Raw genomic sequence first — 14,027 nt, 5'->3', positions numbered from 1 at the left:
AAAAAAAAAAAAAAAAAAAAAAAAGACCAGCCTGGCTAACATGGCGAAACCTTGTCTTTACTAAAAATACAAAAAATTAGCCGGGTGTGGTGGCGCATATGTGTAATCCCAGCTACTCGGGAGGCTGAGGTGGGAGGATCACTTGAATCCGGGAGGTGGAGGTTGCGGTGAACCAAGATCCCATCATTGCACTCCCAGCTTGGGTGAAAGAGTAAGACTGTCTCAAAAAATAAAAATAAAAATAAAGTTAGGGGCAATGAAGAGAGGCTCAGCCCTCTCCCTGGATGAATTGTTCTGATAGTGTCAAATTAACATGGACTTTGACATAAGGAATATGAAGGTACTTTTAATCATTCATATGTGTTTGAGTTGGTGGTCAGTGTGGGCTTTTTTCTCATTAGCAGAAATGTCCATCTTCTTGTTAAGAAAAAAAACCTCTGTGCACAGTCAGCGTAAGATGAAAGGAGCTATAGTTTAAAGAGAGGAAATATGGCTTTAAGCTCTCTTTAAAAGCCAATCAAACCTTCAGATTTTATCTTAACTCAAGAATCTGGTTGGAAATGAATAATTTATCTTTTCAAGAGCTTCATTTGTACTAATCAATGTAGTATACATGAGCTTTTGAAGTTTGAAAGTAACTAGCTTTTTGTTATATACTTGTAAAAATTGAAGTGGATAAACATTTTTGTTTACAGGGTACAGTTTTATGAGACTGTCAAGGGTAGTTCCTCCTTTTCAGATATGGAGAGAGAGCTACATTTTGAGAGAATTAAAATTCCCCCTCCTTTTTATGGGAAATTGGTGCTTAGAGCTTCATGAATCTGTTGGGGCAGTGGTTTTCAACACTGGCTACATGTTAGAGTCACTTGGTTGCTTGTAGAAAAATACTTTGTGCAGTCCCAGCCCCAGAGCTGAGCTTCTGATCACTTGGCACAGACAGGAGAGTGCAGGATGTGTCATTGTTCTCTGAACTGAGCCACTCCAACAGGTGGGGGCCAGGTAGGGACCATAGTGAGGACCCAGCTGCCTGCTGAGCTGAGCCAGGCCTCTATAGTGCTGAATTTACCTCTCTGACCCCATGGGGGCTCAGCAGAAATGGCTCAGGGATTGAGCCTTAAACTGACTATCCTTAGTAGGAATTATTCTTTGCCAAGGACAGTGTTTCTTCCAAGTCTGATTGTGACATTTATTCAGGACAGCTATAGAAAGCACAGATAAGAAAAGAAAAAAATATTTCCAATCCCACTCACGAGAGAGAGAAAGAAGCATTTTGGCCTTTTAGTACTCCTCCCCCTCCCCAGGTAAATGGTGAAAATAACACAACTAGCCAAAAATAAGCTTTTGTTATTAAATATTTATTTTGGGCCAACAAGTGAAGTTGCTGTTGCCCTTAGAGTGGTGGGAAGCCTGGAGCACAGGTGTAAAGGAACTTGCTTCAGGTATTGCAGTAATAAGTCAATACAGGATCTGCCTCACTGCTAGGTAAGGGCCCTTGTGAAACTGATATGTTTGGTTATTACTAATGAAAAATGAGTCACTTTTTTTTTTTTTTTTTGAGATGAAGTCTTGCTCTGTTGCCCAGGCTGGAGTGCAGTGGTGCAGTCTTGGCTCACTGCAAGCGCCGCCTCTCGGGTTCACGCCATTCTCCTGCCTCAGCCTCCCGAGTAGCTGGGACTACAGGCACCCACCACCACGCCCAGCTAATTTTTTGTATTTTTAGTAGAGATGGGGTTTCACCGTGTTAGCCAGGATGGTCTTGATCTCCTGACCTCGTGATCTGCCTGCCTCGGCCTCCCAAAGTGCTGGGATTACAGGCATGAGCCACTGCGCCTGGCCTGAAAATTGAGTCACATTTTATATTAGATGGTGGCCATATTTATGACAAACAGCACAAAAGTATTATTTTTAAACGTCTTTTTTTTTTTTTTTTTTTTGGAGACAGGGTGTTGCTTGCCTGCCCAGGTTGGAGTCAGTGGCACAGTCATGGCTCACCACAGCCTCTACCTCCTGGGCTCAAGCGATCCTCCCACCTCAGCCTCCCAAGTAGCTGAGACCACAGGGATGTACCACCATGCCCTGCTAATTTTTAATATTTTTGTAGAGACAGGGTTTCCCTATGTTGCCCAGGCTGGTCTCGAGTTTCTGGGCTCAAGTGATACTCCTGCCTCAGTCTCCCAAAGTTTTGGGATTACAGGCATGACCCATGGTGCCTGGCCTTGGGTGTCTTTTTATTATGATATTATTGGGGATTCTGTGTTTATGATTTTAGAATACTACCTGCTGGAATATTTCATTTGGCTTTTTAGCTTTGGGAGCATGTAGCGTAGGGAGAATTGAAAGTTCCTCATTAGGAATGGGATGGTGTTCAGCCGCTCTTGTCTGCACTTAAGCAACTGGTGTAGGTTTCTTTCTTGCCTACCTGCAAGTGCATGCTGCAAGCCTAGGCCCTCTGCTCTGACCTCACAAAGGTCACTTCAGAATTTGAAGAAGGCCAATGTCCTCTGGCCATTAGACAATAGTGTGAGAGATGGAAAGATGGTGCCTTTTGTAATTACGAAGAAACTGTGTCCTGGATTTTATAAAAATGCTTGTCTTCTTTTTATTCTTTTCAACTTAAATGTTTACTTTTTCCCATTCTTCAAAAAAAAAAAAAAAAAAAAGTTGACCCTAATGACACAATTTAGATTGAATTGAGTTATAAAAGGCAGCTCTCTTTATTTGTAAGAGAAAATATAACTTGAAATCCTATGTTTCCATAGTTACATTGCATTATAATAGATAAAAGCAGGACTAAGGGATATGTTTGAAAGGCACTCTAGGAACTGGCTGAGATAAATGTGATTATTAAGCCACTGTGCCAGGCTTTGGTGGGGAGCTAGGCAGGCAGGTCCAACTAGTTGAAATTTCCCATTAGAAGAAAGGCACTTCTAATGCTTTGTGTTGAAGGTAGAAGTGAACCACAGAAACACACTATTGCTTCTGCATTGGCAGTTTATATTTCACTCACACTTAGAATCAGAACTTGTTAAAGTAGTTGCTTTCGGAACTGTACACAATATTTTTCCCCCACGTCAGGAAATCAGTAAACTTAAAATCTAAACTGTTGGTTTGATCATTCTGATTTCTACTCCTCCTTATGTCCCATTTAGTTAATTATTTTCTTTGTTCAAAGAATACTGGAAGGCCAAAAGATTGTGGCCCACAGCTGTACTCCCAGCACTTTGGGAGGCCAAGGCAGAAGATCACTTGAGTCCAGGAGTTTGAGACCAGCCTGGACTAGTGAGACCTCATCTCTACAAAAAAAAAAAAAAAAAAAAAAATTAGCTGGGTGTGGTGGTGTGTGTCAGCTACTTGAGAGGCTGAGGCAGGAGTATCACTTGAGCTCAGGAGGTTGAGGCTACAGTGAGCTGTGATCAGGCCACTGCACTCCAGCCTGGATGACAGAGTGAGACCCTGTGTCGAAAAGAAAAAAAAAAAAGAATACTGGAGACTTTAGACCGAATATGTATTTCACTTGGTCTAAACAACTTGGTTCGAGTAAAAGTAGTTAAATAAGTGTCCTTAAATTGCATTAGTTGTTTTTTAAAAAATGAACATTAGGCTGGGTGCAGTGGCTCACACCTGTAATCCCAGCACTTTGGAGGCTGAGGTGGGTAGATCCCTTGAGCTCAGGAGTTCGAGGCCAGCCTGGGCAACATGGTGAAACCCTGTGTCCACTAAAATTACAAAATTAGCCGGGCATGGTGGTGCATGTCTGTAGTCCCAACTACTCGGGAGGCTGAGGTGAGAGGATCGATCACTTGAGCCTGGGAGGTGGAAGTTGCCGTGAGCAGAGATGACGCCACTGTACTCCAGCCTGGGTGACAGAGTGAGACCCGGTCTCAAAAAAGAAGATCCATTTTTAAAAATATGCTTTTTTGATTATTTGAAATATGAAAACCAAAGTGGGGAGAGGGGGAAGGAAGTAATATATGATGGAAAATATCCAGCAATGTTTTCTGTTTGAAGGGTTTATTGTTGGTTTTTGGAAATGGTGTCTCACTCTGTCACCCAGGCTGGAGTGCAGTGGTGTGATCATGGCTCCTTGAAGCCTCAAACTCCTAGGCTCAAGTGATCCTCCCACCTTAGCCTCCTGAGTAGCTGGGATTACAGATCTGTGCCACCATGCCTGGACTTTTTTGGTGAAGATGAGATCTCTCTATTTTGCCCAGGCTGGTTTCAAACCCCTGGCCTCAAGTGATCCTCCTGCCTTGTCCTCCCAAAGTGCTGGGATGACAGGCGTGAGCCACCACACCCAGCCTGTTGTTTTTAGCCATAAAACCAGACGGTCTATGTGAGGCTGTCCAAATTGTGTGTTTTTTTTTCTTTCTAAATTTAATCTGGAAAAAAGAGGGCAGAATCAAGATTTGGTATAAAAACTTCAAATCATGATTAAAAGTCTCTACTGTAGAGTTGTTGCAAATAAGAGGATATCAATTGGTGTTTATTACCTTCCACCCACACCTTATTGAAACAGTGTAAATGTACAACTCTTTCAGCTGGCAAATGATGCTTGTTTGTGTGGCTCTCAATGAAGTTGGGAGATGAGTTTATGTTGCTTTCTCGGGATGGACTGAAAGCTTCATAGACTCTTCCTTTTAGACTGCATCACAATTCCTCCTGCTGTGCCCTTATATGTGATATATGAGAGCAATACTAAAGACATTTATTGAACTTGAAGCAGGATTTTTGGCAGGCTATTCGTGAGGTTTTACTATTCTTGAAATTATTGATCTCACTGATTATCCTTTCCTTAAAAATCTGCTTTACAGGAGAATAGTTATTCTAATTCACAAGAAAGCTGAAAGTGCTTTCTGTTGTTTTTATTTTTATTTTTTACCCACAGGGACAGAATACCATTTATTATCTATGTCATCAAATTAAAAGGGCATATTAGTAAGATAAAATGTCAAAGTAAAAAAGGAAGTTGGAAAACCTGACTTAATTTTTTTTTTTTTTTTTTGAGATGGAGTCTTGCTGTGTCGCCCACGCTGGAGCACAGTGGCATGATCTCGGCTCACTGCAACCTCCGCCTCCCAGGTTCAGGTGATTCTCCTGCCTCAGCCTTCTGAGGCTTATTACAGATACCTGCCACCACGCCCTGCTAATTTTTGTATTTTTAGCAGAGATGGTGTTTCACCATGTTGGCCAGGCTGATCTTGAACTCATGGCCCCAAGTGATCCACCCACCTTGGCCTCCCAAAGTGCTGGGATTACAGGCGTGAACTACCGTAGCTGGCTACCTGATAAAATTTTAAGAAAAGTAAAACATTTCTTCTGTTCCCTTATTTTTGTAAGTAATTCCAGGAAGTATCTGCTCTGAGTCAAAACCAAAACTCTTCATCTTTTTCACGTAAAATATATTATAAACATGGTTTTCTTTTCAGAGCAGTGGCCTAATTAATATAGTTTCATTCCCTCTTTCAACTTTCTTTCGTTTTTTTGGAAAAGGCCTCTCTGGCCAGTCCTCATTGGTGTACCCATATTGTGCTAATATTACCAGGGTTTCCTGCTAGAGATTGTTTTCAGGAGTCCTCCTTCTCTTAATTGTAAGTAATTGTGTATGTGTATGTACAGGAAAAGCAGCCATAATAAACGAGATTTTTTTTTTTTACAGAATCAAATAAAATGACAATCCATGAGTGAAACTCTTAATTATGTCACATTACTTCATAGTAAGAAGGGCGACTAAATTGTGTGTGGGGAAAGCCTTCATGAGAAAAGGTAAATTCTGTATTATATTTTCTAGTTGTTAAAGGTAGGGATAGCTTCATTAATTTGATCTCTGCATATGGATTCTGATATTATTAAATTGCTATTATTAATACAGGTGAATGGTCACTTTAAAAAGTAACAGACAGGCCTGACTGTGTACAGTCCCTTCAGCTATTCAGAGGGCTGAGGCTGGAGGATCCCTTGAGGCAAGGAGTTAGAGGCCACAGTACACTACGATCGTGCCTGTGTATAGCCACTGCACTCCAGTCTTGGCAACATAATAAAACCCCATATTTAAAAAAAAAAAAAAAAAAAAAAGTCTGTAATTAGAAAAAAACCCTCCAACTTTAAAACAGAATAAACAAAGCAATTTTTGCAACCCAAAGACAAAAAATATTTCATTGCACAGCTTTTGTTTAAAAGGAGGATAGCGCCTGAGCAAAGCCGTGAATTCTGTGTTTTGACCTTGGTCCAGTCAGTACCTCTAGCCATCCTGTGGGTCATTTTTCCCTAAAATAGGCTGCTCTTACCCTCCAGGTACCTCTCCATCTGTACATGCCCTCCCCTTCTTGTAACAAAATAGAAAAAGGTTAGATGATGGGCTATTTGTCCTCTTTTTTAGCAGCCATTGCACTTTAACTGGAACTCTTTTATTTGAAGTGTTACCTTCCCTTTAAGACTGATCTGTTATAATGAACATTTATTGATTGATTGTTCTTGTGCCAGGTTTGTAAGTCTTGTAGGGTAGGGGAAAGTGTTTTATGAAATCCAGGCCATAAATCTCAGAGAGTTTAAGTAATTTACAGAAGTCACATAGCTCAGACACAGAGGTGCTAGGATTTGAATCCAGGTCCTCTTCTGACATTTAAACCGTGAGTCTTTCCTCTGAGCTACTTTGCCTTTGAGGTCTGGTTGAGAGTTGAAAGGTCGCGCTTTGAAGGATACATCTGTAATACACAGCGTGGTTGGTAGTCTGTGCTTGGATTTGGGAGTAGCATGCTTACCTAACTCTGACTCTATTGTCTGCCCTTTTGATGGTCCCATGTCATGTTTTATAGGTACAGATTTCTTGTTTTCTGGCACATACATTACATTTCAGTGATGTTTCCAAACCTTAACCACCTCTCACTTTCTATCTTTTGAGTAGGATCTTCAGTATTCCTAATCATGTTATTGATACTAACAATAGCTAATACTTATATAGATGAGAAATTATTTTAAGTGCTTTATATAATCATTTAATCCTTACAAGGCCCGATTAAGCCCATTGCCTTAATGAGGAAACCAAGGCCCAGTGGGATTAAGTGATTTGCTCAAGTCACCTCGCTAGTAAATAGTGAAACTGGTATTCAGGCCCAGGCATTCTGGCTCCAGTCTGCAGGTAAACCACTCCCCTGCAGTGCCCTTCGTGTGCCTGCTATGCTGTGTCTACCTCTGCTCAGGAGGTTTCTAACAAAGAAAGATGCAGTTGGAATGCACTCTTTATTGGTTAAGAGGAGAGATTGCCAACCAGTACATCTTTTATAGGTGCTGTAAAATCATATTATACTTGCACTTTCTTGGCTTTCCTTTGTTCCCATCACTTGACAACTCTTAAATTCATGTTCTCCAGCCATTCTTGTCATTCTTAATAGAAGAGAAACTGGGGCCCCGGAAGGTTCAAGGACATGGCCAAGGTCACAGGGCCTTTCTTTTCTTGTGAAGAAACAATGATACACTTTAGATATTCTTATCTTACTGTGAATTAATTTTGTTTTTTCTAATTAAGCTTTTTGGGTGACCTTGAGCAAATGAAAAGCTTGACTTTTTCCTCTGCTTTATTCTATTGTGATTTCCTTGGGGTTGGCAAAGATTTGGAAAGGGATGTATTCCAGAACTGGAAAAATAATTTGGCCAAATTAAGCAAAGTCTCTATGGGATGTTGGTGCCACTTACCCAGTTTTTTCGTTTTTTTTTTTCTTTCCTTTCTCACAGACTTCCTCCTTGCTTCAGCCCTCTCTCTGCTGTCTGAGTTAAGGCCTCTGGCCTGCATACAAGCTGCACGAGCTTGCATTAGCTTCTCTGGAATCTGTGCAGTAGTGCTCTGCTGTGGTGGGGTGGAGAAGACAAATACAAGGGTGTTGAGGTGACAGTTCCGGTGTGTCAGATTGGTGGGTCAGGGAACTGTTTGCTCAGTGCCAGAATGTTGGAAAACAAAAGCGAGTTTCTAAGTAACCCCAAAATAGATTCACAGACAGAATCAAGAAGCTAATGCAGATGTTCCTTATTTTTTAAAAAGAAGATCTAAAAACCTTATGCAACTATGCAGAATTTTAAAAATGGATTTCATAAGGTCGCAACGTTACTAAATGACTTGTTTATTCAGCCAGCAATGTTTTAGTCTGGCTGACTCTTGGTGTTTAATTGCATTTGTTCTATGAAGCATTTTGTGATGTTGTTCACCCATGTACAAGGCATTCAGGCATACAATACAGTATTTATGCAATATTTAGGTGATTTTCAAAATATAAGCCTGGTGTCAAATATGGATGTAAAATTTTAGACAGTAGGTCTACCATAACCCCATTGGGGAGGGGAAAAGTTATGTGTGTGTATCTCTGTGTGTCTAGCATGTGTCGGTGGTTCTCAAACTTCGACATACATCGGAGTCACCTTGAGGGCTTATTAAAACACAAATTGCTATGTCTTCCCCTAGAGTTTCTTATTCAGTACGTCTGCAGTGGGGCTCAAGCATTTGCTTTTCCAATGAGTTTCCAGGTGATGCTGATGCTGTTAGTCTGGTCACTGTAGTTTGGGAACCATTGTGGGGAACAGAAGCATAGAAACAAGTCTAGAAGGAAAATTTACCATTATTGCTTCACAATAGTTATCTTGTCCATGGATAATGGGATTACTGGGGCTCTTTATTTTTCTTTTATACTTTCTACATTTTTTTTCCTATTATCGTCAGAAGAAATAGCATTTAAAAGTTTTTTGAGGCTGTAGTACCTACGCTGTCATGAACACACAGTTTTTACTGTCTTCCGTTGTCCAGTCTTACAATATTGTCATTTATGACAACAGAGCTTCATGGAACCAGGTGAGGTGGTACATACCTGGAGTCCCGCCTACCAGGGAGGCTGAGGTAGGAAGATCACTTGAGTCCGGGAGTTTGGGACCAGCCTAGGCAACATAGCAGGATCCTATTTCTAAAAAAAAGTTTAAAAATAAGTAAGAACAAAGCATCAAGAATGCAATATTTTGTGTCCCTGCTTTTTATTTTGCCTTCCTAAGATGTGAACTTTTAGGGTACATTTGTCACTTCTTATTTTAGTACATGGTGCTAAACACATGGTAAGTGTTCAGTAGGTCCTCAATAGCCCCGTTAGAATTGATTTTTTTACGCCACATCACTTCTCTTAAGACTTCATGGAATACTATTTCAGGAGTGCAAATTGTATTTGATAGCCATTTGAAAGAGGAAGATCTTATCAAAATCTGAAAGAACAGTAAAGAATTTGTGTAAGGTAGCAAAATAAGACAAGGCTAAAGTGATAATCCAGCTCTTGTGACCTTAGAATAAACTGGTCAACCAACAACAAAACTGTGGCATTAGAAACAGCACTTTATTATGTGAAAGCCCTCACAGTTTGGCCTTCAACATTTTAGGAATAATAAGTGTGTAACATCACACATGAAAAACAAAGCCTTAAGAATGTGGTGTTTTCCCATGAAAGAACAGCAAGGATATTATGCATATATGTGTGTTTCATTGATATTTTAGGAAGGCCCTTTGTTAATCGAAAATGAACCTGCTGGATATTGGTTAGTGGAGAAAACACTTAAAATCCACAGAATAATTTTTAAGCCCGAGTCTATCAAATTCTAGGCAAGTTCCTTAACCCCTTGGGTAAAGCCTGTTCTGTAAATGGGAACATTGGTTCTGTAAACACTTTGGATTATCACAATGATCAAGTGAACTAATGCTCGAGAAAGCCTGTTAGAAGCGTGTTAAAACCCTCTGAACTCCGGGGCAGTGATAGTAAGATGACCACTGTCCCTTTTCTTTTCCCAGCCCTGTAGTCTATTGTGGAAACTTACTTAACTCCCTGGATTTTCTGTCCCAGGGAAGGTTACGGCAAAGTTTGGCAAATCCAGGTTCTTGTAGTCTACCTTCCATCCTGCCCAGCTAATTTGGCAGTACCACTCAGCCTTTGTATGAACTGTGAGGTCAGGCAACTTTAGCAAATGCAAGATAGCTTCTGAACGGTGTTTTTCCTGATAACGTAAGTTCCTTTCCTATTACCCTGTTTCCAGGAAATTAAAATAATTACTGTCTCTATGGAAATGCATGAATCCGTTATTTTAAAACATGATTTATCACCTGAGGAATTTGTTACTTCTTGTTCACTGCCTGTATTAGGAAGCTGAGGAATTAGGCATTTGTGAACTGTCCCTTATACATTCTCATGGTGCTAAGCTGATACTTCTTTCATTTCCTTTCTAAATAAATACTCCCAAATGGTTTAATGTATATTGATGAAAGTTTCAAAATAAATTGTGCTTTTTTTTTTTTTTTCCAGGAAAGAGGTAATTTTGTTCTCCTTTCTAGTTTCCGTAGCACTTGGCCAAGTTTTGTCACCTGTTAAGTCCTTTTATCCTTCAGAGAGCAAAAGGATAGTACACTTCACAAATGATATATTTTTAAGCATTGCAGGCAGACTGTAGCCCCATTTTTAGTTAGTCCTGTTTGTTTGACTTAAGGTTCGGTGAGTCTTGTGTAACAGTTGCCCTTCTTGTCAGCTGTCTCTCAACTGTGCCGTTGACTGTTGTCTGGTTGTGGGCTTAGTGCCATCATGAAGGCTGGCTAATGTATTTGCCTGTAGTGCCTCATGCCTGCTAGAGGAGGAGGTCAACAAGGTAAAACTAGGCCAGGTGTGGTGGCTTATGCCTATAACCCCAACACTTTGGGAGGCTGAGGCAGGAGAGTCACTTGAGGTCGGGTTTGAGATGAGCCTGGGCAACATAGACCTTGTCTTTCCCCACCCTGCAAAAGTAGTCGAGAGTGGTGCACACACCTGTAGTCCTAGGTGCTTGGGAGACTGAGGCTAGAGCATCGTTTGAGCCCAGGAATTCAAAGCTGCAGTGAGCTATGAAGGCGCCACTGCATTCTAGCCTAGCCTGGGTGACGGAGTGAGACCCTGTCTTCCCCGCACGCCCCTCACCCTGTCCCTCTGTCTCTCTCTTACACGCACACACACACAAATAGGTAAAACCTATTTGTGATAAGAATTTCGTTTTTAGCCTAAAATATGCTTGACAAAGCAGGTAATGATTTAACAAATTGTGAGAATCCTGTACCTTTTTCTTAAAGAGCTCCTTTGTTTTGTTTTTTTTTTTTGAGAAATTCTTTTCTTTTGAGTTATTGCTGTGGCATGAGCTCATTCTGGAATGCTCACACGATCAAATTGTTTGTAATCTTGTGTTTAGCTTTTAGGTTATTTATAGTATCTGTGATCCTACATTAAATTCTTTCCATTATATAATGGAAATATACATTTCCATTATGTACCAGTCTTTCTAAGTTCACGTTTAAATGATTCACGTGACCCAAGGTATTCTGAAGTTGAAGTTTAGGACTTGATGTGACCTCTGTTATGTGTTTTTTGTGAACATCATTTTAACCATCATAATTTTTTAGATGGTTATATTCTGATGACATTTAACACATGTGACCTTACTTGAAGCAGGGAAATAGTTTCTTACTTTGTGGTGTTCTAATGGTAAGCTATCTTGGACAGCATGATACAGAGCAGCAAAGTGAAGGTATTTATAGTGAGGCATTTGACTGCTTTATAGTCTCCTTGTAGCATAGTAGATACAGCAGAATAAAGTGAACTCTGGATTTCCTTTTCCCTCGATCTCTAAGTAGCACTTTGGTCCATGAAGTAGAACCCGTTGTGGCTCCTCTGACCTTTGGTGGTGGCCTCTAATGTGGCTAGCACCTGGTATTCCCAGGTTCTGTAGCTGTCTGGATCCACTGACACCACCACCTTAGGGCTCTGAGAGTGTCTTGATTCTCTCAAGTTACTGATTCCAACTGATGTGGAAAGATTTCCTTGAACTTTATCTGAGACAGGTTTGGAGTATTTTGAACATTTTAGAAAATAAACCCCAAAAATATGTTCATACAAAATACCTGCACGGTAGAGAAGCATGTACATGAGGGGTAGTCATTTTGGTTCATGGAACTGTACTGTGCAAAGTCTGATGAAGATGAGATGAGTTGACCCAGATGACTAGCTCACAGACGTCAGTTTATGTTTCCAGACCTAAACCAGCCTGGGAAATAGATACCTAACCTTCTGCAGGAGGTCTTCAGCTTTCATATATTGTATTTTCTCGCAGCCTGCGTGATTTTGTGCAGTATACAGGGCAGAAAGATTCTAGACTACCTTTCTCTTGCTGAAGCCTGTCTTTCACGTATCAGCTGGCTGATGACTGTGAGTGGTCAGGATGTTGTCACTGTCTGCTGGTGCCAGCCTCTGGAGCGTAGGGGGTGCTGCTCTGGTGCTGCACGGGCTCATGCCAAGAGGCCTGCCGGGTGGAAGTTGCTTGTTTATTCTGAGTCTTCTTGCCTGGACCAGCTTCCCATATCCTCACCATCCTTTGCCTCTGAGAGAAATCTCACTCTCTTACTCTTTCTCAGTACCTAGCAATTATGGAGGTGGGAAATTAATTGTACTCTGATTCATATTTCTATTGTGGCAGAATATACATAACATAAAATTGATCGTTTTAGCCGTTTAAAAGTGTACAATTCAGTGGTATCAAATATATTCACAGTGTTATACAGCCATCGCCACTATTCATTTTCAGAACAACTTCATCATCTCAAACAGAAAGTCTATACCCATTAAATAACTCGTTATTAACCGCCCCCCTCCCCCTTCTACTTTCTGTCTCTAAGAATTTAACTACTCTGGGTACCTCATGTAAGTAGACTTATACAGTGTTTATCCTTTTGTGTCTGCCTTTTTTCACTTAGCATAATGTTCATCCATGTTGTAGCATGTATCAGACTTCCCTTCCTATTTATGGCTGAATAATATTCCATTGTAGTATATATCCATTTTGTTTATCCATTTGTCCACTGATGGACACTTGGGTTGTTTCTACTTTTTGACTGTTGTCAGTAATCCTGCTATGAATGTTGGTATGCAAGTATCTGTTCAAGTTCCTGCATTCACTTTTTTTTTTTTTTTTTTTTTGAGACAGAGTCTTGCTCTGTTGCCCAGGCTGGAGGGCATGGCGTGATCTCAGCTCACTGCAACCCCTGCCTCCTGGGTTCAAGCAATTCTTGCACCTCAGCCTCCCTAGTAGCTGGGACTACAGTCACATGTGCCACCACACCTGGCTAATTTTTGTATTTTTAGTAGAGATGAGGTTTCACCATGTTGGGCTGGCTGGTCTCGAACTCCTGACCTGAAGTGATCCACCTGCCTTGGCCTTCCAAAGTGCCGAGATTACAGATGTGAGCCACTACACCCAGTCCCTGCTTTCACTTCTTTTGGGTGTATTCCCAGAAGTAAATTTGTTGGGTTCTGATTACATTTTAAGGAACTACTTTCAAATACTATCTACAAGTTGTTTATCATCTGAATATATCCTAATATACTTAAACATTCTCCATTTATTACACTCTGAGATTATAAGTAATTTTTACTTCAAAGAAAATTTCAATCTCCTTATTAGTCCAATGCTTTTCCAGTGAGTGTATAATTGGGGATGCCTTCTAGCCGAGAAGCAGCTAGTGAAACTTTGTTCTAAATATCAGAAAAACTTCCTACATGTGTTTTAAAGAAATGTACCAGGGGCCAGGCGTGGTGGCTCACACCTGTAATCCCAACACTTTGGGAGGCCGCAGCAGGCAGATCACTTGAGGCCAGGAGTTGAAGACCAGCCTGGCCAACATGGGGAAACCCCATCTCTACTAAAAATACAAAAATTAGCTGGGCATGGTGGTGCGTGCCTGTTATCCCAGCTACTCGGGAGGCTGAGGCATGGGAATCACTTGAGCCCCAGAGGCAGAAGGTTGCAGTGAGCCAAGATTGTGCCACTGCATTCCAGCCTGGGTATCAGAGTGAGACTCTGTCTCAAAAAATGCACCAGGAGACAGGTAAGTTTAGGAATTCGTGGAAGTTTACAAGAAATGAATGTTGGTCACTCTATATATTAACACAAGATAAGCAATGCATTTCTTTTCAGAATTAGTAGGACCGTGGACGTGATGA

At 40.9% G+C, this 14,027-nt stretch overlaps 1 protein-coding gene across 5 annotated transcripts in view; it reads left to right on the top strand.

The window, feature by feature from the left end:
- KIF13A (kinesin family member 13A) overlaps positions 1–14,027 on the top strand; it is a 233,685-nt gene that overhangs the window by 49,388 nt on the left and 170,270 nt on the right. The window lies entirely within an intron of this gene.

This window comes from Theropithecus gelada, chromosome 4, assembly GCF_003255815.1.
Source record: "Theropithecus gelada isolate Dixy chromosome 4, Tgel_1.0, whole genome shotgun sequence".
Taxonomy (NCBI): domain Eukaryota; kingdom Metazoa; phylum Chordata; class Mammalia; order Primates; family Cercopithecidae; genus Theropithecus; species Theropithecus gelada.
Note: the sequence above shows the minus strand (reverse complement) of the source record. Positions and strands in the feature narration are given on the sequence as shown.